This window comes from Eptatretus burgeri, chromosome 5 (genome assembly GCF_056783735.1).
Source record: "Eptatretus burgeri isolate ZD-2024b chromosome 5, Ebu_testis_v1, whole genome shotgun sequence".
Classification (NCBI taxonomy): Eukaryota; Metazoa; Chordata; class Myxini; order Myxiniformes; family Myxinidae; genus Eptatretus; species Eptatretus burgeri.
This window is the reverse complement of record NC_140965.1, coordinates 101,129,437-101,156,023: the sequence shown is the minus strand read 5'-3', so window position 1 is coordinate 101,156,023 and position 26,587 is coordinate 101,129,437. Positions and strand designations below refer to the sequence as shown.

Genomic DNA, 26,587 nt, shown 5'->3' with positions numbered 1-26,587 from the left:
TTCTCCTCAGCGCGTCCCCCTTCTCCTCAGCGCGTCCCCCTTCTCCTCAGCGCGCCCCCTTCTCCTCAGCGCGTCCCCCTTCTCCTCAGCGCGCCCCCTTCTCCTCAGCGCGCCCCCTTCTCCTCAGCGTGCCCCTTCTCCTCAGCGCGCCCCCCTTCTCCTCAGCGCGCCCCTTCTCCTCAGCGCGCCCCTTCTCCTCAGCGCGCCCCTTCTCCTCAGCGGCGCCCCTTCTCCTCAGCGCGCCCCTTCTCCTCAGCGCGCCCCTTCTCCTCAGCGCGCCCCTTCTCCTCAGCGCGCCCCTTCTCCTCAGCGCGCCCCTTCTCCTCAGCGCGCCCCTTCTCCTCAGCGCGCCCCTTCTCCTCAGCGCGCCCCTTCTCCTCAGCGCGCCCCTTTCTCATCAGCGCGCTCCCTTCTCCTCAGCGCGCCCCTTCTCCTCAGCGCGCCCCTTCTCCTCAGCGCGCCCCTTCTCCTCAGCGCGCCCCTTCTCCTCAGCGCGCCCCTTCTCCTCAGCGTGCCCCTTCTCCTCAGCGCGCCCCCTTCTCAGCGCGCCCCCTTCTCAGCGCGCCCCCTTCTCAGCGCGCCCCCTTCTCCTCGGCGTGCCCCCTTCTCCTCGGCGCGCCCCTTCTCCTCGGCGCGCCCCTTCTCCTCCGCGCGCCCCCTTCTCCTCGGCGCGCCCCTTCTCCTCGGCGCGCCCCTTCCCCTCGGCGCGCCCCTTCTCCTCGGCGCGCCCCTTCTCCTCGGCGCGCCCGTACTCCTCGGCGCGCCCCTTCTCCTCGGCGCGCCCCTTCTCCTCGGCGCGCCCCTTCTCCTCGGCGCGCCCCTTCTCCTCGGCGCGCCCCCTTCTCAGCGCGCCCCCTTCTCAGCGCGCCCCCTCTCCTCAATGCGCCCCCTTTCCTCAACGCGCCCCCTTCTCCTCAAAGCGCCCCCTTCTCAGCGCGCCACTTCTCCTCAGCGCGCCCCTTTTCCTCAACGCGCCCCCTTCTCAGCGTGCCCCTTCTCCTCAGCGCACCCCCTTCTCCTCAGGGCGCCCCCTTCTCAGCGCGCCCCTTCTCCTCAGTGTGCCCCTTCTCCTCAGTGTTCCCCTTCTCCTCAGTGTTCCCCTTCTCCTCAGTGTTCCCCTTCTCCTCAGCGCGTCCCCCTTCTCCTCAGCGCGTCCCCCTTCTCCTCAGCGCGTCCCCCTTCTCCTCAGCGCGCCCCCTTCTCAGCGCGCCCCCTTCTCAGCGCGCCCCCTTCTCAGCGCGCCCCCTTCTCCTCGGCGTGCCCCCTTCTCCTCGGCGCGCCCCTTCTCCTCGGCGCGCCCCCTTCTCCTCGGCGCGCCCCTTCTCCTCGGCGCGCCCCTTCTCTTCGGCGCGCCCCTTCTCCTCGGCGCGCCCCTTCTCCTCGGCGCGCCCCTTCTCCTCGGCGCGCCCCTTCTCCTCGGCACGACCCTTCTCCTCGGCGCGCGCCCTCTCCTCGGCCCGCCCCTTCTCCTCGACGCGCCCTTCTCCCTCGGCGCGCCCCCTTCTCAGCGCGCCCCCCTTCTCCAGCGCCCCCCTCTCCTCAATGCGCCCCCTTTCCTCAACGCGCCCCCTTCTCCTCAAAGCGCCCCCTTCTCAGCGCGCCACTTCTCCTCAGCGCGCCCCTTTTCCTCAACGCGCCCCCTTCTCAGCGTGCCCCTTCTCCTCAGTGTGCCCCTTCTCCTCAGCGCGCCCCTTCTCCTCAGCGTGCCCCTTCTCCTCAGCGCGCCCCCTTCTCAGCGCGCCCCTTCTCCTCAGCGTGCCCCTTCTCCTCAGCGCGCCCCTTCTCCTCAGCGCGCCCCTTCTCCTCAGCGCGCCCCCTTCTCAGCGCGCCCCTTCTCCTCAGCGCGCCCCCTTCTCAGCGCGCCCCTTCTCCTCAGCGCGCCCCTTCTCCTCAGCGCGCCCCTTCTCCTCAGCGTGCCCCTTCTCCTCAGCGTGCCCCTTCTCCTCAGCGCGCTCCTTCTCCTCAGCGCACCCCCTTCTCCTCAGCGCGCCCCCTTCTCAGCGCGCCCCTTCTCCTCAGTGTGCCCCTTCTCCTCAGTGTTCCCCTTCTCCTCAGTGTTCCCCTTCTCCTCAGTGTGCCCCTTCTCCTCAGTGTGCCCCTTCTCCTCAGTGTGCCCCTTCTCCTCAGTGTGCCCCTTCTCCTCAGTGTGCCCCTTCTCCTCAGTGTGCCCCTTCTCCTCAGTGTGCCCCTTCTCAGCGCGCCCCCTTCTCCTCAGCGCGCCCCCTTCTCCTCAACGCGCCCCCTTCTCCTCGGCGCGCCCCCTTCTCCTCGGCGCGCCCCCTTCTCCTCGGCGCGCCCCCTTCTCCTCGGCGCGCCCCCTTCTCCTCGGCGCGCCCCCTTCTCCTCGGCGCGCCCCCTTCTCCTCGGCGCGCCCCCTTCTCCTCGGCGCGCCCCCTTCTCCTCGGCGCGCCCCCTTCTCCTCAACGCGCTCGTTCTCCTCAGGGCGCCCCCTTCTCCTCAGCGCGCCCCTTTCTCTCACTCCGCCACATTCACCTTCCCGGCCAATTAAAATCTTTCTAACCCTCCATCTTGCCGTCCGTCCCCTTCGCGTTCCTACAGAGTCGATCTACTCCCCTGCCATCCTTTTCCCTTGATCAACAACGATCCAGAATACCGTTTCACCGCACGTATATTGTCAAGGCATTCAATGCGTGTCTTTCCTCGTGTGGACATTAAATGGCCGTCCCGTCTGTTGGTGGACGTTAAAGATCCCGCTCTCTCTGACACCGTGAACTAATTACAAATTCCTGCGTTTGATCAGCAGCACAGCCCCTCTCAGCCAATGATGTGACTCGCTGCCTTGTGCTGCATACGTAATAAGTAGAAGATGGACAATATTGTCATCACTGATAATTAAGTCATAAATTAAAAGTGTAAATGTTCGAACGTAATTGAAAGTCGAGAAACACACCAACAACAGGGAAGAAAGATAGAACAGTGGAGCAGGTGGAAGAAGGTTGACGAGGTGGAGGAAACACATCCATGGTGAGTCATAAGTCCCAGGACACGGTTTTAGCTGCTCAAACAAGATTTGTTTAAATCATGTATTTACAATTATTTTTCTTTTCAGATCAAACAAATACATGAAACCAAGATGGCAGACACCGGTCCATTGACGTGGAAGAGCCTGGAAGCAGGGGTGTGGCACCACGACAGGAGAAACACAAACAAGAGGATGAAACAGGTGCAAGAAAACTTCGAGGAGCGTTTTGGAAATCCAGCACCATCAAAATGAAATATTCATGTTTGGGGAAAAATGTATTTCACACTGGAGTGTACGTGACAGCAAGTGCAGCGGATGACCAAAAAATCATTATTATATAATTATAATTAATCAAAAATGATAAACAGCGAAACTCGTGTCCTGGGACTGGTGACACCCTGGAGAAAGGAACCAGTTTCCCCAGAAATGCACCTGCAACACAAATTAACTTGGGAATGTAACACGGCCATTATGGGCCAAATGTCCTCTTCGTTCCCTCGTTTCAGCTCGGACAGGAATGGATGAACGGGTGTTCGATTTTGTGCTGTCCCACGAAAAGGCTAACCTTACCATAACACTAACCCTAACCCTAACTGTATGAATTTATATTCTGCATCCGAAAAGGGATCTATAAAACCCCCTTGTTAACAGAGGTAAAGATAATAGGAAATGGATACCGTTTAACCTCTTTAACCCTTCATTGTTACGGGTAAGAAGAGGAGGAAGAGGAGGAGGAAGAGGAGGAGGAGGAGGGGGAGGAGGAGGAGGAGGAGGGGGAGGAGGAGGAGGAGGGGGAGGAGGAGGAGGAGGAGGAGGAGGGGGAGGAGGAGCGGCGGCTTTGTAATTGTTTACGTACCCCTTTTCAAACACGTCACAGTGTTATTGCTCTCCAATCGACATCACACAGCCACCGGAATAACCACAGCACTTCCTGCAACCTGTTCAACGATACCACAACTCTGATACTCCATTACGATCCATTTCCTTGTAGAACGAATCACAGTCTTGCTATGTTTGTTTATCTGTTTGTTTTGGTTTATATTCCACCTGTCCATCTCTCTAAGTGATGTACGAGTAATTTTGTTTCTGAAATAGTCACGGATTTGGAAACCTTGTGCACACAAGCAGCCAGAGTCCCCGTAGTTCAGTTATTTCGATAAGTATGTGTTAATAGTTAGAATCCTTCTTTCTGTCTAATGGGAATTTAGTGTGTGCGCTACAAGTTATTTTCCAGTTAGTTTTTTTTTTTTTACAACAACTACTACTACCACTACATCCACTACAACAAGGACCGTCACCTCGCTCCACCGGTCACCATTGCCGACGTGTTTTTGGCTGAGGGCGTGGGCGGAACCTCCGTCGCTTCCGGTGGAGGCTCCACTTCAAAGAAGGCAAGGACCGTTTCCTCCAGCCAATGAATGAAGGGCGAGCATGACACGCATGCCCCAGCCAATCGGGAGGTGGCCACGAGTCGTCCGACAACCCCCCCGGCCAATCAGGAGGCAGGTGGTGAGGAGAAGAGGCCCCTCCCACCAAAAGAGGAGTAGAATGGTTGTGAGGAGCAGTTTTTCGGCAGACCGGGTGATTGTGAGGACGGCAGAGTAGTTGTGGGAAACGAGAGGACGGCAGACAGGAGGATCGTGGCGATTTCTGAGCAGTCTGTCATTGTGGCAGACGGTCATGTGTGGTGGTTGGAGCGGTCTGAGACAGAGGTGGTCGTGGTTGGAGCGGTCTGAGACAGAGGTGGTCGTGGTTGGAGCGGTCTGAGACAGAGGTGGTCGTGGTTGGAGCGGTCTGAGACAGAGGTGGTCGTGGTTGGAGCGGTCTGAGACAGAGGTGGTCGTGGTTGGAGCGGTCTGAGACAGAGGTGGTCGTGGTTGGAGCGGTCTGAGACAGAGGTGGTCGTGGTTGGAGCGGTCTGAGACAGAGGTGGTCGTGGTTGGAGCGGTCTGAGACAGAGGTGGTCGTGGTTGGAGCGGTCTGAGACAGAGGTGGTCGTGGTTGGAGCGGTCTGAGACAGAGGTGGTCGTGGTTGGAGCGGTCTGAGACAGAGGTGGTCGTGGTTGGAGCGGTCTGAGACAGAGGTGGTCGTGGTTGGAGCGGTCTGAGACAGAGGTGGTCGTGGTTGGAGCGGTCTGAGACAGAGGTGGTCGTGGTTGGAGCGGTCTGAGACAGAGGTGGTCGTGGTTGGAGCGGTCTGAGACAGAGGTGGTCGTGGTTGGAGCGGTCTGAGACAGAGGTGGTCGTGGTTGGAGCGGTCTGAGACAGAGGTGGTCGTGGTTGGAGCGGTCTGAGACAGAGGTGGTCGTGGTTGGAGCGGTCTGAGACAGAGGTGGTCGTGGTTGGAGCGGTCTGAGACAGAGGTGGTCGTGGTTGGAGCGGTCTGAGACAGAGGTGGTCGTGGTTGGAGCGGTCTGAGACAGAGGTGGTCGTGGTTGGAGCGGTCTGAGACAGAGGTGGTCGTGGTTGGAGCGGTCTGAGACAGAGGTGGTCGTGGTTGGAGCGGTCTGAGACAGAGGTGGTCGTGGTTGGAGCGGTCTGAGACAGAGGTGGTCGTGGTTGGAGCGGTCTGAGACAGAGGTGGTCGTGGTTGGAGCGGTCTGAGACAGAGGTGGTCGTGGTTGGAGCGGTCTGAGACAGAGGTGGTCGTGGTTGGAGCGGTCTGAGACAGAGGTGGTCGTGGTTGGAGCGGTCTGAGACAGAGGTGGTCGTGGTTGGAGCGGTCTGAGACAGAGGTGGTCGTGGTTGGAGCGGTCTGAGACAGAGGTGGTCGTGGTTGGAGCGGTCTGAGACAGAGGTGGTCGTGGTTGGAGCGGTCTGAGACAGAGGTGGTCGTGGTTGGAGCGGTCTGAGACAGAGGTGGTCGTGGTTGGAGCGGTCTGAGACAGAGGTGGTCGTGGTTGAGCAGTCTCGTTGGTGGGCCGTGGACTTCGGGTCGTGGGTTCGAGTCCCACCAGTGGTTCGGGTCGGTGTGACCGCATGAGGCGGGACAGGTACCCGGCTAGGCCCCTGCCCTCAGCTCGCCTTCCCTCCGAGCTGAAAGGCCAAAAATAGACCCACGAGGTCCAGCGTGTGTGTGTGTGTGTGTGTGTGTGTGTGTGTGTGTGTGTGTGTGTGTGTGTGTGTGTGTGTGTGTGTGTGTGTGTGTGTGTGTGTGTGTGTGTGTGTGTGTGTGTGTGTGTGTGTGTGTGTGTGTGTGTGTGTGGTGCCGTCCTGTAAGTTGAATTGTTCAGTGCTTTTTCTTTGCTCATTGTACATTGCCTGCCTTTTATTCGGATAACTGCTCTGTGTGCTCCCTCCCCGATTATCATTGTAAAATAAATCCCCTGTTAAATGTACCAGCTCGTTAACCTCTGCCATCGAAGATCGGAGGTTACTGTTTTCACCCCTTTCTGTTTGTTTGTTTGTGAACAGTATTACGGAAAAACTCAACGGAATTCGACGAAAGTTGGTGGGGGATTAGGTATGGTCCAAGGATCATGCCATTAGATTTTGGACTTGGTCCAAAATCCAATATGGCTGCTATGGCGGCCATTTTGAAAAAATATTTGAATTTTTTTTTTGGAAATTTCTACACGTTTTAAGTGATTTCCAACCCCCCCCCCCCCAAAAAAAAAATTGTTAGAGAAAAAAAAATTTTTGCAACTTTTTTTTCAACAAAATTTCGATTTTTTTTTTTTTTTGCATTTCTACATGTTAAGTGATTTCCAACAAAAAAAAACATGCCAAAATTATTGCGGCTGATTTTGGAACTTCAGGTGGATATACCCACGTAAAATAAATTTCTGTCTCAAGGAATCTAGTTATGACGAATGAATTGAGTAAGTAAAAGGGAAAGTTGCAAACGATAACTCTGTGAGCACTGTTGACGTCAAATTGAATGAATAGGATATCAGGTTCACTTGAGTGACCTTGCAGTATTGGCGGCGATGGTTTTGCACTCTACCGAGTGCTCCTCCTCTAGTTTTCTGTGCTTTCTCCCATTGGCCTTGCATGGTGCAGGTTTGAGAATTAGTAAGGCCGTTCGGGCCGGTAAATTGTTCATTTGGACCGATGGATCTTGGTAATCCCCGCTCGGTTTTGCACTCTGATCAGGCTCAGGAAACGGTCCGTTCCGCCGAGGTCTGTCGAGGGTGTGGTTTTCCCCGGTAGTTGGACGACGTGGGTATTCAGGTATATTGAAATTAGGCAATTATCCCTACCCCACGCCGTCGAAGTATTGGCGACCACTGTCCGCTAAGGGACCCGTGACCTTCGGACTTTTCCTAGAGTTACGACCTGAATTCCGGGTGTTCGGTGGGAGACGACTCCACTGCTCCACCTCGTGGTCGTTTATCGCCACCGACCCCTGGCCCACAACAATATAACCATGAGATCGACAAAACTATTACACTTCGAGATTTGTTAACAATGTTTAACTGGGTTTTCCCTAAACGGCTGGCAGGATAGCTTGGCAGTGCGCACACTTGCTTCTGAGCTGTCTATAGCCTGGGTTCGAATCTCAACCCGGTTATAAACTGCCATCCTGGTGTTTCGCAGACAGGGTGATTCACCAATATGTGCGCCGTCCCTCGGATGGACGTTAAGCTGACTGTTCTGTCTGCTCGCATTAGTTGTATAATGTATGTTAAAGGTCCTACAATGTCCTTCACAAAGAGTTGGCGAGCTATCACCAGCACTCTAAACAAACTACAAATCCCTGCACACTCGGTGTAGTATCCTATGAGTGGGAACTTGTCCAGTACTGTCACATGAGTCAAGAAACTGCATTGATAGAAGACACTCCCTGTATTGAGTATGGTGCATGAGTACGAGTCTTACAAACAGCCGACTTAACAAACAATTTAACCTTTTTAACTGAATAGCACAATTTTCCTTTTTAAACTTCTATCTCAAGTCACAGATTTACTGATTGTTTTTTTTTTTGTATCATTGTCGAGGCTCATATGAAAGCTAACACACAGAACGTGCAACAAGGGAAGCAGGAAATAAGGGGGAAGGGGGAGGGATGGACAAAACACTGTGGAACAGAAGAGAGATAAGGAGATCTGTGGAAGGGAGAGGGATGGGGTGGGGTATTAAACAAGACATAGGAAAACAAGATGGTCCTACAAGGACTTTCAGTTCGGAAAACAAGGATTTGAAGGAGTTGGGTTTGGGGTGATCAACCATCTATATATTAATACTGAAGGACCAATTCTATGCTCCTCCTTGTGGTCGCATCACGTTTTTCTCGGTACTGTGACCTGGACTGAAAGAAACTTCGTACCTGTAAGAGTGCATCGTGCATAGTGGCAATAGGCAACCTTCAACTCTGAAGCAGAATAAACACTTTTCGTTTTACATTCGTTTACATGGCGACGTGTGACGTCACCGCTGAGAGGCGTAAGGACGTCATGACATCATCGGTCATTCGCTACCGTCATTACGTCTGTCGTTGACAGACCGTCACTGCTGAGAGGTGTAATTCCACTCCTCGAAAATAGCGTCTGAGATGTAAAACCCTCTTCTGCACATGCTGACTTCCTTAGAATGTGAATGTGACACAAAAAATGTAACAAGAAACATTGTATCTTCTATATATTAATACTGAAGGACCAATTTTGTGCTCCTCCGAGCGGTCGTGTCACGTTTTTCTTGGAACTGTGACCTGAGAAGTTTTGACACGGTGTTTGTGCACAAATCAGGGGACTTCTTCACAAGTAGTGTACACCAAAAATGTCGTGTACAAGGACGTTTTGTAGGCCTCATTAGGTAAGGCCATGGAGTACATCGACTGCGATCCGGCTCTTACAAGAGCCGCCACTGGTTGTCATATTGGGCTCATGGAACGTAATCAGTCTGTGACGGGGCTTCGGCTAGTTGTATGTTATTTCTGATGAATTATCTTTTATTATCACATCTCGTTTTTAGCTCGTCGAGATTGTGAAAAGAGGTGCATCTAGATTGTCTGCTTTGTTCATTTTGTTTGATTTGAACAAATGACAAGTCTGCCTCACGAAGGAGTAAACGTGTTTTTTATTGTTTAAGAAGACAAAATTTTAACCCTTGAATAAAGTTCGAGACATGTCTGCCAATGTCCACATTTAGAAAAGTCTAAAAGGTGTTGCTACATATGATGTCATGGAGTTTAATTGAATACTTTGATTCCACTACGTGGTGTAAAATAATTTTATTGGAGGGAGGATGGAGGGGAAAGGGTGTGGTGGGTGGGAGGGGATGGGGTAGGACAGGAGGGAGGGGGAATGGGGCAGGGGAAGGGGTGGGAGGAGGTACCGGGCGTTGCCTGGCAACACCGGTACCTTTGCAAGTCACTAATAAATATTGAAGTGATACTGGACTCGAGTAAGAATTCTCCCATAGTGTCTGTTGACAATCTACCACACTTACATGGAATGTGTAAGTGTAACATTCTGAGATGTAAGAGAGTAGATGTACTCCTGTAGTCATGGTGTCTCCAGCCATCTATCTGTATGTATTGTATGTACAGTATGTATGTATGTAGATGTGATGTTTGTGTATCAGGTACTCACCATCTGTTTTCTCTCCTCGAGGTCTCCTTTTATCTCCTCTCCTCGAGTCAGAAACAATGACTGTTCAATCAGCTGGTACAGGTGAGAGAAAAACCTTTGAAATGACCTTGACAGAGTAATCCAAGAGAATTAAATAATTAAATTTAACTGCATGTCATGGTAACACTCTAATTATCTCTTTGTAGATGAGAAGTTACAAGAAAAGTTAACACCAATTCGCTCATTGGTGAATGAATTAAAACAACTACCTGATGCTGATGCTAAAACAATTACACATTGGTGGGGATTCTAACCTGAAACACATCCTTATCAAAATAACTGATCTCTGGGGAACCTGTATGATGGTTTGTGAATTTCCACAACCGCAACAACATTATATATGTATGTAGATATATATATATATATATATATATATATATATATATATATATATATATATATATATATATATATATATATATATATATATATATATGTATATATGTATATGTATATATGTATGTATATATATATATATATATATATATATATATATATATATGTATGTATATATATGTATATATATATATGTATATGTATATATATATATATATGTATATATATATATATATATATATATATATATATGTATATATGTATATATATGTATATGTATATATGTATATATGTATATATGTATATATATATATATATATATATATATATATATATATATATATGTATATATATATGTATATATATATATTGTGACGGCTGTGGAAATTCACATTACACCATGAAGGGCCCGTCGGTGAGATATCTCTAAGTACATGTGTAGTTAGCCCAAACCCGTTGTATAGAGGGAATTTATGTGATTCATCCGGGCTGCGACGCTTTGAGTCAGTCGTTTTTCTGTTCTATCTTTATTTTGAACCAACCATGCCTCAACCGCCATCACACAACAACCACCTTAACCACCACACCAGCCATCGTCACCAACTATAACCACGCTCCAACCCTCAGACAACAACAACAACGCCAACAACCACGCCACCGCCACCATCTATGCTCCCACATCATCGCATCACCGCCATTCCCAAACGGCACCATAACCATCAAACCACCACCGAAAACCCTCCACCACCTTCACCTCTCTCCTTCTACAGCCATTCCCGCCCCACCTGTGGACGCTGAACGTCGGGCTGTCTCGGGCCCGTTCAGCGATTGGTGCCGAACACACCGAGCCGCGAGCGCAAATGGCGGCCTTTCCGTGGGGAAAACTCGGATCAGAAACGATTCACGCCCACTTCTCCTCCGTCCAATTAGCGAGCGCGGGGCGGCTTGGCCCTGCCTCCAGGCGCTGTGTGTGAAGTCGATATATGCAAATTCTAGGATCAGGGGAGGTTCACGCCCCCGCTTCCTCCGAGCAATGGGCGAGCATGGCTCTGCCCCCGAGGTCACTCTGATCCGAATATTTGCATACTGGCTTCTCCTGCCCACCTATAAAAAGGCGAGCGCAGAAAGGGAGAGTAGCAGAGTCAAATTCGTCGGTGGATTCGCGAGGAGAGTGTGGAACTGAAGTGGGTCGGGTGAGGAGAGTGTGGAACGGAGAAGAGTTGCAGAGAGAGTCGGGCGAGTGAGAGCGGTGGAACTGCAGGCAAGGGAGCTCGGGTCCGAGGCCAGAAGGACAGCGGTCGGCGACGAGGTTGCGGTGCGGGGAATTGCTCATCTCGTCGCGGGACCCAAGCCAGCCAGCCATTCCCCTCCCCCAGGGCATCAACAATCTCCCTTTCCCTCGCGCTGAGATTGTGCAAAAGGGCCCCCCCCCACACGTGGTGCCAACGAGCACGGAGTCGGGGCACAGCCGCGCGGCCACATTTGCGGCTCGCCACCAACGCGTCACGAGGACGCGGGTAGGACCCCCCCCCCCCGGTCTCGCGGACCTGGCCGCTCCTCCAGGTCATGTGCACATTTGGCCTGCAGGTCTGTCTGTCCCCTTGTCTATGAGGGTGGCTTATTTTCTTTGCTTTTGTGTAAATGTGTGTTGGCGCCGTCTGTAAAGTAAAGCTGTATAAGTGTTGCCGTGTGTGCGCGTAGTCGGTATTAACTCTGCGTCGTTGTTGCTTTTATTGTTTTGGTTGCTATATGTGCATTTTGACTGTATGGCTGTATGGCTGTATATACGTGCTTTCCGTGTGCCGGGAAATAAATGTGCATTGTGTGAACTGTTTTCCCGTTTCGCTTCGTCTTTTCCTAATTGAATCTCCATCCTGCTTCACGTAAAGGGTTCGTAGTGGTTGCAAAACGCCCGGTAAATAATCTGAACCGTCGAGGTCGACGATAACACGGCTCGGTTATCCCAAAAGTACGGAACGGGCCGCCCAAGCGACTCGTGTCCGGAGTCGACCTGCGGCGAGGTACGATCGCCCGGTTTACCATCCGCGTGGGTACTTAGGTAGGTCGAGTTTGGCGATTGGCCGATTGGCATGATTGTGGTGAGGTCGAAAGGCCCACCCGTGACTGGCTCCGGGTGATAGTTCCCGGAGGGTCACGACTGAATTGTCCGTCCGGTGGGTGACGTGCAGCGATCCGAATTATGTGGCCGTCCACATGCCGGCGGGCGCGAATTCGCAACACTGGTGTCAGGTTGTGGGAAACGAACTCTTCCCCCTCCTCGCAACACTGGTGTCCAGGAGTGGGATTCGAATCCCTCCCGCCTCCAAGCTAAATTCACGGGGAATCGGTTCAGGGGTGAGAGGAGCGACCCCCGATTCCCTCCAAATTACGAGCAATTAAAATTAACCTATTACGAGAAATAAGATGGAGTCTCAAGACTTGCGGGAGCCGGGGGTATTAGAAATGGATGTAGAATGTGTAGAATCCCCGTGCAGGAAATGCTTATTATGCAGGATGAACTCCCCCAACTGAACCCAGAGCCCGAAATGGGCGCGGCAGCAGCAGAGGCCGCGGAGTATGACACCCCTCCTCCCCACCTCCGTCAAATCCCCTCCCCAGCCCCTGGCGGATCCGCACCCGATAATGGCGAATCGACTCCCACGGGGTTAGCTGACGTAAGAGGGATGTTGGAAGCATTGATGGGAGCAATGAAAGGCATGAACGAAAAAATGGATGGAAATACGCAACAAATGAACGAAAAAATGGATGGAAATACGCAACAAATGAACGAAAAAATGGATGGAAATATGCAACAAATGAACGAAATAAAAACAAATGCAGGATGAATAATCAAATGAATGCGAATTTACAACAGGTGAAGAACGGAATGGAAAACAAAATGGAGGAAATGCGGGGTGAGATGCAGCAAATGGGCCGAAGCCTGTAGGCAGGCATATTGGCAATTGCGGCGATCGAAACGCGGGCAGTGGAGCTCAAAATGGCGGCGCCACGTGTGGGAGCGAACGAGCTGGGAGGTAGTGCAACGGTTGTCAGGCCCGCAATGAAGGCAGGTGAGGGCAAATTAATTCGCGGGACGTGTTGGGCGAGAAGTGTGAAGGTGACGGAAACAGTGACGGTGACCGAGAGGGACAAATTAATTGGGGTGACGGAGACGTGCATGAGGGAGATAACAAGGGAAGAGACGGAAATAATAGAGACGCGGGAGATGGGAACGATAGAGGAGAGACTACATGATGAATTGGACGGGATTGAAGACGAGCACACACACACAGAGGTATTGGAGGACCATGAGGGGGAGCTGGCGGACTGGTTAGAGACCCGGTGCGAGCAGCTGGATAGCCTCCTCCAGGAACGAGGGGAGGGAGTATGCCCCCTTGAAGCGATTCACGACCAGGTGGGTTCAGTCGTGCTTTGCGGGGTCGGGGGGAGGAGTGCTGCGAACGGGTGCACGCCGAGCTTGGGGGGTATAGAGGCCCCGGAACCCCTTGTGGGGACACGAATCCCCAGTGTGGTTGTCCCGGTGTGTGTGGTTATGAGTGTTGTCCCGGTGTGTGTGAGTGCGACCGCGTGTATGGGTGAAGCCCCGCGTGTGCCAGAAGCCCCGTCTGTGAGTGGTGTGGTCACAAATGTGCCAGAGAGCGTTGCTTCCCAGCACGCCGTGTGTGAAAGGGGCACTGTGTGTGGAAGGGGCCACGGGTGCGGGGGAACGGCCGTGTGTGAATGGAACCACGTGTGCAAGGGAAATGGCACGAGTGTGAGAGAGACCGTGTGTGTGAGAGAGCGGTATGTGAGGAAGATGACGGTCGGCATGCGGGAGCATGCAGCCGCGTCTCCCGGTGTGAATGTGATGCAATGGTGTGTGTGTGTCGTAACACGCAGGAGTGTGTGCGTGGAACGGAGACGACGGCGACAGAGGGACAAAAGCCGAATAGCGGCCGCAGCTGTAATGGGGACCACGCCGGGTTCACCCAGCAGCGAGCGCGAGGTCCGTGTTGTGCAACGCACGAGGCTGCCACGTGCTCGCTTGCGGGAGTGAAGCCTGGTCCGGAAACGAGCGCGGTGAATGTTGCCGATTCCGCGACGGACAAAGTTTCAGCAGGTAAACTGATTTGGACCGGATGGGTTCTCCACGCAGGCGGGTGTGTTAAGCTCCAACGGGCAGAGCACATGTGTTCGCCTGGGAAACCCCTCGCGACGTGAGGCTTGTGTTTTTTTATGCGCCAGGTGACGTCATGGTTGCGTGTATGGTTGGAATCCAGCAGGAGGGTGAATCCCTGCCGGATGGTACCGTCCAAGATGGACGCGAACAGCTGCGATGACGTCACGCCACAGATGCGCGGCTGTGAATTGCCGCGCTGGTGCGCAGGTTGCGAGTTGCCGCGCTGGTGCTGCGCAAGGAAAAAAAAAAACAAGCCTCACTTTCAGGTGAACAGGATTCCGTGGGCAAGGGGTGGAAGACCCCCTTGGCCTGGGCACAGGATGACACTAGCTCGGGGGAAGGGTTAACTTAGCAAGACCGGCTTCATGGGGCAGGGGTAAGTCCTCATGGGGCAGGGGTAAGTCCTCATGGGGCCCGTGGAATGCATTAGTTAGAGGGATTTTAGTTGAGATTTAGGTTAGGAAATGGATTTATGGATTATTTGGAAGACAGTGATTGACAGTGAATGTGTAGTGGGGACTTAGCTGAGCTACGTAGTGTTAAATGGAACGTGCTATAGTGTAAGGGATGACGTGGGAGCACGAGGTAGGTAGGGGATTTAGTGAGCAGGATGGCAGAGATCAGCGATGGGTGTGTTGAAGAGTTGTGAAGTGGCAACATGTGCTTGTTGAGTGAGTGAGGCCAGCGGGTCTGAGTGAATGGAGTGAGTGGGGAATGCATGGTGCGATGAGTGATTGGGGGAGGAGTGATTCCCGCCCAAGGGACCCCGGTGTCAGTGTAGAGTGAGTTAGGGGGTTAGTCAAATTGACAAAATGGAGGCCGTTTTGCTGTTGGTGGGAGTGTAGGCTCGAAACCCGTTTGGAGGGGTGCAGGAGCCCTGTTGATGGGCTGGGAGCGTGGCTGCGAAAGGTGAGTATCGCTGAGTGGGTACCCTGGGCACCAGGCTAGTCGGCCGTAGTAGGCCAAGGGACCATGGGGGGCCGGGATAGCGTAGTGGGCACGGGTGTGCCCGCATGATGCGGGGGCCCGGGGCGCCGTTAGCCGCGTGGGCAGTGTTGTGGGCACGGGTGACCCTCGGAAAGGGGCCCGGGAAGCCAGCCTGCCACGTGAGCGTTTCAGGGGAGTCGCCAGGGAGGGCACTCCCCTGTGTTTATGGAGCTGGTAGGCTCGGAGGCAGTGTAGTGCCTAGGGGTGCCATCGTTGGGGAATCGGCAGAGGGTAGTGCCTGCCAAGGGGAGCCACGCGTCCCAGCCATGAGACCGTGTGAGAGCACGGGAAGAAAATTGGGGGGCGAGGTCCAAAATTGTGAGGACACCAACACAGGTGACGGGAATCTTGGTTGCGAGAACCGATAGATTAAGCGAGAGGCGCTTTTTGAAAGCCCCGGGGTAGTTTAAAGGTTAATGGTTAGGGTAGATTACGAAATGTACCCTTCCGCACCATCCATCCCTTCACTCTCGTTGTGGGCCGCTGAACCCACTTTGGGTTAAAGATCACTGAAGTCTGGGGAGGCCATCCTGAGGCTTCGTTGGGCCTCGATACAGGACGCTAGCCCTCCCTCATTCCCCTCCAGGAAGGGAACGTAAGGGTTGGGAGTAGGCTAGGGGACGATAGGTTAGCCGAACAATGACAATAAAGGGGGTTAGGGGACGATTTATATGGGGAAGTAAGAAAAAAAAAAAAACAACAAAAAAAATTAATTGGGGCTAAATTGGGTTTTTACAAATTAAGGGGGTGGGTATGGACAGTGACAGGCAAAGGCGATAGGTGGGAGGGAGACAGGTAGGTTGGTCTGAGCCCGCCTTCTGTGTGGCCAGCACCTCCGCACTCCCTCCACCAACCTGCACTTCACAGCGAGAGGCCGGCCAACTTCGTCTGCTGGCTGTTATGCTTCAAGGCCTGTGCCGGTCAGCTCCACTGCCGGCTGTGTTTGCCTGCAACGGCCTTGTTCTGCAGGCTGTGTTTGCCTGCTACCTTTGCCATGCCATGCCCACTGCCCACATCATCAGTTTGCCCACGGTCAATTTTGCTTTGCCCCCCCCCCTGCCCCTGTTCATTTTCATGTGCGCCAGGATCATCGTTGTGAGTTGCAAGAACTGTCCTGTGGGCAGCAACAACACGGGCCTGCAGTGCCGGTCCGTACACCGGTTTTCTTTTGACTTTTTCTCTTTGCAGAGTCCATTGATCCTGGGCCATGGTTTAGTGTAAAATTTGTAAGTTAAGGTTAAGATGTACTGTACATATGAGTGCGCCCCCGGCATGTATGTCAAGCGCTGGCAATTTTATTTAAGTCGTCTGAGTGAGTGGGTTTGTTTAGTTAGTTACTCAGCCCTCCGGTTATTTATTATGGGGACACGAATACCATGAATGTGGCACTCAGGGATCCGTAGGTAAAACGTACTCGGGGAGAACTACACATGATGGCACACGAGAATTTGACGACTCGGGACGAGTCTGTAAAAAGGGGAGGGGCTAGTATTACGGCTGTGGAAATTCGCATCACACCATGAAGGGCCCGTAGGTGAGATATCTCTAAGTACATGTGTAGTTAGCCCAAACCCGTTGTATAGAGAGGATTTATGTGATTCATCCGGGCTGTGACGCTTTGAGTCAGTCGATTTTCTGTTCTATCTTTATTTTGAACCAACCACGCCTCAACCGCCATCACACAACAACCACCTTAACCACCACACCAGCCATCGTCACCAACTACAACCACTCTCCAACCCTCAGACAACAACCACGCCACCGCCACCATCTACGCTCCCACATCATCGCATCACCGCCATTCCCAAACGGCACCGTAACCATCAAACCACCACCGAAAACTCTCCACCACCTTCACCTTTCTCCTTCGACGGCCATTCCCGCACCACCTGTGGACGCTGAACGTCGGGCTGTCTCAGGTCCGTTCAGTGATTGGTGCCGAACGCACCGAACCGCAAGCGCAAATGGCGGCCTTTCCGAGGGAAAAACTCAGATCAGAAACGCTTCACGCCCACTTCTCCTCCGTCCAATTAGCGAGCGCGGGGCGGCTTGGCCCTGCCTCCAGGCGCGTGTGTGTGAAGTCGATATATGCAAATTCTAGGATCAGGGAAGGTTCACGCCCCCGTTTCCTCCGACCAATGGGCGAGCGTGGCTCCGCCCCCGAGGTCATTCTGATCCGAATATTTGCATACTGGCTTCTCCTGCCCGCCGATAAAAAGGCGAGCGCAGAGGGGGAGAGTCGCAGAGTCAAGTTCGTCCGTGGAGTCGCGAGGAGAGTGTGGAACTGAAGAGGGTCGGGTGCGGAGAGTGTGGAACGGAGAAGAGTTGCAGAGAGAGTCGGGCGAGTGAGAGCGGTGGAACTGCAGGCAAGGGAGCTCGGGTCCGAGGCCAGAAGGAGGGCAGTCTGCGACGAGGTTGCGGTGTGGGGAATCGCTCGTCTCGTCGCTGGACCCAAGCCAGCCAGCCATTCCCCTCCCCCAGGGCATCAACAATCTTCCTTTCCCCCGCGCTGAGATAATGCAAAAGGGGGCCCCGTCCCCCCCCACACGTGGTGCCAACAAAACCCGCCAAGGAGCATGGAGTCGAGGCACAGCCGCGCGGCCACATTTGCAGCTCGCCGCCAACGCGTCACGAGGACGCGGGTAGGACCCACCCCCCCCCCCCCGGTCTCGCGGACCTGGCCGCTCCTCCAGGTCACGCGCACTGTTGGCCTACAGGCCTGTCTGCCCCCTTGTCTATGAGGGTGGCTTCTTTTCTTTGCTTTTGTGTAAATGTGTGTTGGCGTCGTCTGTAAAGTAAAGCTGTATAAGTGTTGCCGTGTGTGCACGTAGTCGGTATTAACTCTGCGTCATTGTTGCTTCTATCGGTTTGGTTGCTATATGTGCATTTTGACTGTATGCTTTCCGTTTGCTGGGAAATAAATGTGCATTGTGTGAACTGTTTTCCCGTTTCGCTTCGTCTTTTCCTAATTGAATCTCCATCCTGCTTCACGTAAAGGGTTCGTGGTGGGTGCAAAACGCCCGGTAAATAATCTGAACCGTCGAGGTCGACGATAACACCGCTCGCTTATCCCGATAGTACGGAACGGGCCGCCCAAGCGGCTCGTGTCCGGAGTCGACCTGCGGCGAGGTACGATCACCCGGTTTACCATCCGCGTGGGTACTTAGGTAGGTCGAGTTTGGCGAACAACCCTATCCTACGCGGGTGGCCGATTGGCACGATTGTGGTGAGGTCGAAAGGCCCACCCATGACTGGCTCTGGGCGATAGTTCCCGGAGGGTCACGACTGAATTGTCCGTCCGGTGGGCGACGTGCCGCGATCCGAATTTCGTGGCCGTCCGCACGCCGGCGGGCGCGAATTCACAACAATATATATATATATATATATATATATATATATATATATATATATATATATATATACATACATGTATATCAAAGATCTGACATGTAATAAGACCATTAAGCAATAGCGCTCTGCGATTGCACATGCGTGATGAGTAAGGAACAGCTGTAGAAAATGGGGTTGGAGGTGTGGACGGTAGAGAGAGAGACTGAGAGACCGAGAGAGAGAGAGAGAGAGAGAGAGAGACTGAGTGACCGAGAGAGAGAGACTGAGTGACCGAGAGAGAGAGAGAGACTGAGTGACCGAGAGAGAGAGACTGAGTGACCGAGAGAGAGAGACTGAGTCACCGAGAGAGAGAGAGACTGAGTGACCGAGAGAGAGAGAGAGACTGAGTGACCGAGAGAGAGAGAGAGACTGAGTGACCGAGAGAGAGAGAGAGACTGAGTGACCGAGAGAGAGAGAGAGACTGAGTGACCGAGAGAGAGAGAGAGACTGAGTGACCGAGAGAGACTGAGAGACTGAGAGACTGAGAGACAGAGACAGAGACTGAGAGACTGAGAGACTGAGAGAGAGAGAGACTGAGAGAGAGAGAGACTGAGAGAGAGAGAGACTGAGAGACCAACAGACTGAGAGACCAACCGAATTGAAAGACATATTCCAGGTGTATAGACCAAGTCTGGTATTGGCTTAATGGTTAAGGTGGTGGGCTTGGGATCCTAGGATCCTGAGTTCAAATCCCACTTTGCTGTTGAATTAATACAGATTCTTCCTTCTAAGGTCGGCAAAATGAGTACCACCTTGTTGGTAACAGGGGTACTGCATCAGTGGCACAGCTGTGCTTCCAGAAATGATGTAACCAGCAGCCACAGGCTGCATACGAAACAAATGATGTAACCAGCAGCCACAGGCTGCATACGAAACAAATGATGTAACCAGCAGCCACAGGCTACATACGAAACACAACAGTGTTAGACCAGGGTGTGAGTTTGTCAAGGTCTGAAGAGTTAAGAGACTGCTGTCTGTCTATCTGAAGGATGAGGGATTTATACCTGAAGCAAAAACTAAATGGGGAATGGAACACTGCAATAACATGCCAAATGGCTTCCTCATCTCCTTGTTTCAAGTCCCACGGAGACGAAGGACTCAAGATATGAATTCACATTCTGCTTACGAAAAGGAGTTCTTGAAAAAAAAAATCTTACAAGTTTTTGGCAATTAATGTTTACACGAGTTAATGAACTTAAAGATAATAGGAAGATTAGACCCCTTAAACCCCAACTCCAAAACTCCAACCCCCCTAACTTTCAAACCCCTCAACTCTAACCACTCAGATGAGTAAAAGGGGTGTTTTGAGACAGCTTTTTGTAACAAAAGGAGGAGCATGTTTGGCTGCATGTCAACTTGCAAAACACATTCAGCCACAGCACTTCCTACAAGCCCGTTGGATACTACAACTCGGACAATCCATTATATTACTTGGTTTCCTTGTTGAAGCACTCACATTCTTGGAACGGTATGTGTATTTATTTATTTTGGTTGATACATCATCACCAGTCCATCTATGTCATGAACAGGTAATTTTGTGGATGAAATATAACAATGAAATCGACAAAAACTGTTGTACTTCTAGATTTGTTAGCTTGAGCGTTTAACTGTTTTTTTTTTCTTCCACGATCAGGACAACCAGGATAGCCTCGAGTTGGGGTTTGCAACATGCGGCTCTTTAAGAGCTTATATGTGCGACTCTTGACCCTGATCAATCAAATCCCATTTTTGGTTCACAAGCGCCAGCCAGAGTGACCACTATATTCGTTATGTCTGTGTGTCTGTCTGTTCAGAGCATAACTCCGTGGACTTTGGTCCGTTCTTGATGAAACTTGATTATGTGTTTGATATCAATGTCTAGTTGCGTTTTCCTGGATGAGGGTGTGCTACGCCCAATGTGGGCGGAGCCACGCCCAAAAAATGGCCATTTTTAGGGGGTAGTCGGATTTAAAATCTATCTTCTCCGAGGGAATTGACTGAATGGAATTGGTTCTTCGGTATTTTAATAGCAAAATGAATTGTCTAAAACTTGTCGTCCGATTTTTCATTTTCGTCCCAAGGTCAAGGTCACAAGGTCAAAAACTTAGAAAATTGCGAATTTTGACATAAAAATCATATGACCGCCCAAACTTTGAGAGCTAGGATGACAATATTTTTAATTATAACTTGGTCAAAAATGATCACTTGTCTCATCCTTGACTTCTGAAACAATCTGCATCGTCGAATACCGCTCGTGAACCATTGTTGTCTTCAGACTTGTTTTTCTTAATGTGATAAATTTTCAGAAAAAAAAAAAATTGTGAGTGTTGTGAAAGGAGAAAATAAAACTCGAATTTTAGCAATGATAAACAGGAAAACTTCCAATTACCAGCAAATTCTGCAAGCTGTTCTTAAGGGGGGAGGGGAGGGTAAACAGGAAAACATCCAACTCCAACACATTGCACGAGCACCACCACAAAGCAGACTATATTCCGCCCATCTTGCCGGCAAAAGCACGGCCTAAACTTATTGGCAGCCTCAACCTTTAGCTTCGGTTTAGTATTTGAACCCCCAACCTAAAAAGCCTGTGACGCCCAGATCCTCATTGGGCAGACAAGCAAGAATACCAATTAACCTTTTTTAAAATAAAAAATACAAATGAGATTTTGTTTTGAAAATATTTTCGATTCGCCATTTTGAAGCACAAGTCTGGTGTTGGCTTAGTGGTTAGGGTGGTGGCTTGGGATCCTCGGGGTCCTGAGTTCGAGCCCCGCTGGCCACTGAATTAACATCAGGGGGGTTGACTCAGCGTGTCATCCTTCCGAAGTCGGCGAAATGAGCACCAGTATACTGCTAATTATCCCTCCGTGGCAAAGGCAATTAAAGGGTTGGTGTCAGGAAGGGCATCCACCTGAAAAACATTTCCACAAGAGAGGGTACCATGATTGGAGCATGTCAAAAGCTGACCCCTGCTCAGGAAAAGTCTTTAAAATGGTGTGATGATGATCTTGGAGTTCAAGTAAACAAAGTGAAACTGTACGTGGTCTGCATCATTGTTTTTACATTTGTTAAAATGATTTTCGCACTATCTTTTTGTTTTTGCAATCGTGCTGATTGGGAGGATTGGTTGGTGTGTGTGTGTGTGTGTGTGTGTGTGTGTGTGTGTGTGTGTGTGTGTGTGTGTGTGTGTGTGTGTGTGTGTGTGTGTGTGTGTGTGTGTGTGTGTGTGTGTGTTTGATACAGAGATAGCACACTTACTTTTAAGCTGTCCAGTCCAGGTTAGATTCACAAACCGACTATAAATAAACTGTTTGATAGGTGCTTTGCAAGGAGGGTGTTGCATCACAGGTTGCACCGACCCTCAGAACGATGTTTAGGTGTTATCCTGTCTGCTGGCATTATTTGTTTATTTGGTGTCTTTCTTGAAAAGTTGGCAAACGAAGATAAAGCTTTGGTGCTGGATCATCTGAGAGTGTTGAAGTAAATGGCACAGCAGATAAACATGATGGGATGCACGATGAGAGAGATAGAGATGTGGAGAAATGGACTCTGTCAGAAGTAATGTGTAAAGTGTGAGGAAATAAAATGTGCAAAAAGTTGCTGAACATCAGTAAACATTATTGTATAACAAATCAATGTATACGTCTGTTCTGTTAAAGGTCATACACAAAATACGTGACTTTTTAACACACCATCCCCCTCCTCCCCCCCCATGATGCTTCGCATGCCACCCCCTCCCCCCCCCAAAATACGTGTCACTCCAATAGAATACCTCTCCTCCCTTTTCCAAAATACCCCAGTCCAGAATTAAATAGCCTTCCCCCTCACGATGACACAAAACAGCTAACGACGAGAATGGCACGCGGTGGAGCATATTGTTGTGGTTGAGGAAATTCGCAAACCACCATTCAGGTCCCGTAGGTGAGATATCTCTGTAAGTATATGTGTAGTTAGCCCAAACCCGTTGTTTAGAGGGAATAAATGTGATTCATTCGGGCTGCGAAACTTCAAGATAGCCGTTTTTCTGTTCTATCTTTATTTTGAACCAACCACGTCTCAACAGTCATCACACAACAACCACCAACCGCAAAGCCGCTTCACAACAACAACAACGCCAACAGCCATGACCTAGGGTAAGAATACTGGTTCTGGCTCACTTTTCCCCATGTAAATGAATGGGGGATTTTCAGCCATGAAATTTTTCTTTTTTTTCCCCTAAAAAAATAAATCCCCTTTTTAGCCCAAGGTATATTTATTTGTCTCCCCTTTTAACCTGGAGCCTGGTGTTGGCTTAGTTGTTAGGGTGGCGGCTTGGGATCCCAGGGTCCTGAGTTCAAATCCCGTTGGCTGCTGAATTAACACCAGGGGGTTGACTCAGCCTGCCATCCTTCCGAGGTCGGCAAAATGAGTGCCAGTGTACTGGCCCCGGTGTATGCCCCGGTTAGAATAGGTGTACCATATCCCTGTGTGTCGTAAGAGGCGACCAGGGTTGGTGTCAGGAAGGGCATCCGGCCATAAAACATTGCCTCAAGAAAAAGCCAAACCCCTGCACAGCAGGGAAAAATGGCTGTAAAAACGGTCATTTTTTTATTTCCCCTTTTAACCTAGGGGCTCTCTATTCAAATAACGCATACAACAAGATAAAGATTTGTTAAAGGTGATTCGAAAGAAATATCTGAAACGCCTAAGCCCCGGGACACTCTTTATCAAATAACCAATGCATATTGTTTAGCTCACTCATTGAACCTATAAACATTTGTTCATTTTCAAATTCCTTCAATAGTGTAATTTTCTTTGCACAATAATCCCCATCTAAAATATTGAAAAACAAAACATTTGAATCTTTATATTTTTTAAGATACCCCTTTTGTGCCATTACGAAATGATAAACTTCTCTTAATGATCTCATCTGGCCACCGCCCGAGTTGCAAATCATTTTTGTACATAAACCATGCCAGAAAAAAGTTTTGTTTCAAATGTTTTCAGTTCATGCCGTGAAAATGAGGAAGTGTTTTTGACACGGCCGTGCTGTGTGAATGAGGAAGTGGTTTTGGACTGTCATGCTGTGAAAAAATAGGAACTATTCTGTGAGACAAGGTCTCGTGTTTATATTTTATCTCAGAACACGAACTGAAAACATTTGAATCAAAACTTTTATGGCGTGGTTTATGTCCAAAAACGATTTGCAACTCGGGCGGTGGCCAGATGAGATCATTAAGAGAAGCTTGTCATTTCCTGTGCCCACACCCAATGATTAAGCAATCTCCTCATCGTTGCTTTATAAGCGGTTCGCCAGACAAAGTTTCTGCCAGACGGGATTTTCATTTTTACAACTGAGGCATGGACGATATTTCTTCCGATGAAGCCAACAGCCCACTACAGAGTTGGTAAGTTTGTGTATGCTTTTCTCTTTGAACGATGAAGCAAATGATTATTAATTAAATCATGATAACTCTGATATATATATATTTTTTCCCTGACAGGGCATTGGAAGAAATTGAGTTCACATATCACGACGTGGTTCATGAAATTAATACTCTTATTGAAGAGATCAATGATTTTAGAAGAGAATTGAAAGACATTTTCAATGAGTGGCATGAAGTCTTATCACGTCCTCTCATCTCGAAGGAATTAAACCAATGGTGAGACACGTGTGTGTGCCTCTCTCTCTGTCTGTCTTTCTACCTACCTCTCTCTGCTCTTATTGAAGAGGCCAATGATTTATAATGACTGGTCTCTGATCTCGAATGAATTAAACCAATGGTGAGGCACGTGTGTGTGTGTGTATGTGTGTGTGTGTGCGTGTGTGTGTGTGTGTGTTGCTTTCCCTGTCTGTCTCTTCATCTATACCCTTGACTTATTATTTTTTTTTTCAGCACTATCGCACAACATCAGCTGTTGAAGCAATCTTGTACAACACATGATTTTCTGGAGGTAAATATTTCTGAATTATTATTAATATCACTCGTACAACACATGATTTTCTGGAGGTAAATATTTCTGAATTATTATTAATATCACTCTCTCTTTAGAATGTCGCCTTATGTTGGTTGCATCATTAGTTTGGACGTGGTTTTGTCAGTACACTGGAATTCATTTTATTGACCTTGAAAGGATGACAGGCTCCTGGTGTGTTAATTCAGTGGTCAACGAGGCTTATTCATATTACCATGTAATTATTATCCACTTTTTGTTTCAAAACAGAATATGGTGTCTGAGTTTCGAAATCACAAGGCATCTGAAGAAGATTGCTGGGAAAGATTGTACATTCTCGCAAATGAATATTTAATATTTTCAATATTAATAAATTATAATTGTTTTGTTTACAATTACTTGATTCTGAATTACAAGAAAAGAATAAAAGAGATGTAAAGGGGGTGTGGGGGTTGGGGGGAGGGGGGTAGGTGCGCTCCCCAATGACCCATCACCCCCTCATCCCATCCCTCCCCTCCCCATGTGTGTGTGTGGGGAAGGGTGGGGGTGGGATGAGGGAGGTGGTGGGTCAAAGGTGGGGCGCACAGGGGGATGAGGGGGTGGGGCTTGTGTGGGCGGGGCTTGTGTGGGCGGGGCTTGTGTGGGCGGGGCTTGTGTGGGTGGGGTGTGTGTGGGAGGGGCTTGTGTGGGCGGGGTGTGTGTGTGGGTGGGGCTTGTGTGGGTGGGGCTTGTGTGGGCGGGGGTTTATGTGGGTGGAGCTTGTGTGGGAGGGGTTTATGTGTGTGGAGATTTTGTGTGGAGCTTGTGTAGGCAGGGCTTATGTGGGAGGGGCTTATGTGGGGAGGGTGTATATGGGCAGGCGGTTATGTGGGTGGAGCTTGTGTGGGAGGGGTGAATGTGGATGAGGCTTATGTGGATGAGGTTTGTGTGGATAAATGGATGGGTGGAGAGATGGGGGGATGGGTGGATGAGTGGAGCTTGTGTGGATGGGTGGATAATTTTTTAATTAAATAAACATGTTGTGTGTGTGGGGAACTAATTAACTAATCACTAATTATGTGAATATGATGAATATGGGTGGAGCTTGTGTGGGGTTTGTGTGTGTGGAGCTTGTGTGGAGTTTTTGTGGGGAGCTTGTGTGGAGCTTGTGTGGGGTTTGTGTGGGGTTTGTGTGGGCGGGGCTTCGGTGGGAGGGGCGTGTGTGGGCGGAGTCAAAAGGGGTGGAGTCAAAAATTTCAATTTATTGGAGCTTGTGGGGGTGTGTGGTGGGGTTTGTGTGGGGTTTGTGTGGGCGGGGCTTGTGTGGGCGGGGGCTTGTGTGGGTGGAGCCAAAAAGGGGCGGAGTCAAAAAATTTCAATTTATCTTTGTCTTTTGTAATTCCTGTGAATAAAATGAACCTAAAATCTCTTCCCCTTCCAAATCATATATCTTATAAGTCCAAGGAACCGTATCTATTACATCAACAATTTTAAAAAGCTCGTTGGTCCATCTTTTCGTATAACCTTTTTCAAAATGAGATTTCCACCTATATATTCTTACGATATCACCAACTTTGAACTTAGGTTTTCTGACATTAATCTCTTTTTCATATTTTAATTTTGTAAATGTTTCTGATGGTTTCATATTTGTTGCCGTGTGAATCGTGTCATTATACTTATCCACAATATCCTGAATAAAAGATGACCATTGTTGTGAACCGAGTTGTGTGAATTTTTTATATAGTCTCTCTTTTAAGGTACGATTAAAACGTTCAACAACAAGTGCCTTCCCTTCATTAAAGGTACTGTATAGTGTAATACTGTTATTTTTTAGAAAATTCATAAATGTCTTGTTATAAAACTCCCTACCCTCATCAGTCCACAATTTTTTAGGTTTTCTCTTACTTTTATTAAATATCTTTTGGAAGGCTAACATAAGAGTATTACCTGTTTTGTTTTTTAATGGTACAACCCACGCATATCTACTCCTCAAATCAATAACGGTTAAAGCATACTTGTACCCCTTATCATTATTGAGTTCAATCAAATCAGCAGACCAGATATAATCTACTTCCTTGGAATAAACTTTCCTTCTCTGAAACTTTGTGAATATTGGTTTATGTAATTCATCAGCTAATTGCTCTTCAGTCTTAATAACATCATTAGAGCCTATAAGTTTTTTGAATTTCCAAGACCAAGTTTCAATTTAGCACTGATCATCTTCTTCACAATGAACCGATCAACTTT

At 50.0% G+C, this 26,587-nt stretch overlaps 3 protein-coding genes and 1 long non-coding RNA gene across 5 annotated transcripts in view; 3 read left to right on the top strand and 1 right to left on the bottom strand.

The window, feature by feature from the left end:
- Positions 1-3,980, bottom strand: part of LOC147027067 (cadherin-related family member 1-like) — a 38,407-nt gene extending 34,427 nt beyond the window's left edge. The window contains exon 1 of the mRNA XM_085883206.1: positions 3,840-3,980. The gene's annotated coding sequence lies outside the window, so the exon portion shown is untranslated. The remainder of the gene's footprint in view (positions 1-3,839) is intronic.
- The window catches only part of LOC147027062 (uncharacterized), a 514,850-nt gene that overhangs the window by 261,796 nt on the left and 226,467 nt on the right, over positions 1-26,587 (top strand). The window lies entirely within an intron of this gene.
- The window catches only part of LOC147027063 (uncharacterized), a 209,948-nt gene continuing 203,172 nt past the window's right edge, over positions 19,812-26,587 (top strand). The window contains exon 1 of the mRNA XM_085883227.1: positions 19,812-19,916. The gene's annotated coding sequence lies outside the window, so the exon portion shown is untranslated. The remainder of the gene's footprint in view (positions 19,917-26,587) is intronic.
- LOC147027066 (uncharacterized) lies at positions 23,456-24,791 on the top strand. Its single transcript, XR_015058663.1, has 4 exons — positions 23,456-23,814; positions 23,911-24,069; positions 24,304-24,361; positions 24,632-24,791. It is a non-coding gene; the product is annotated as an uncharacterized LOC147027066 (long non-coding RNA).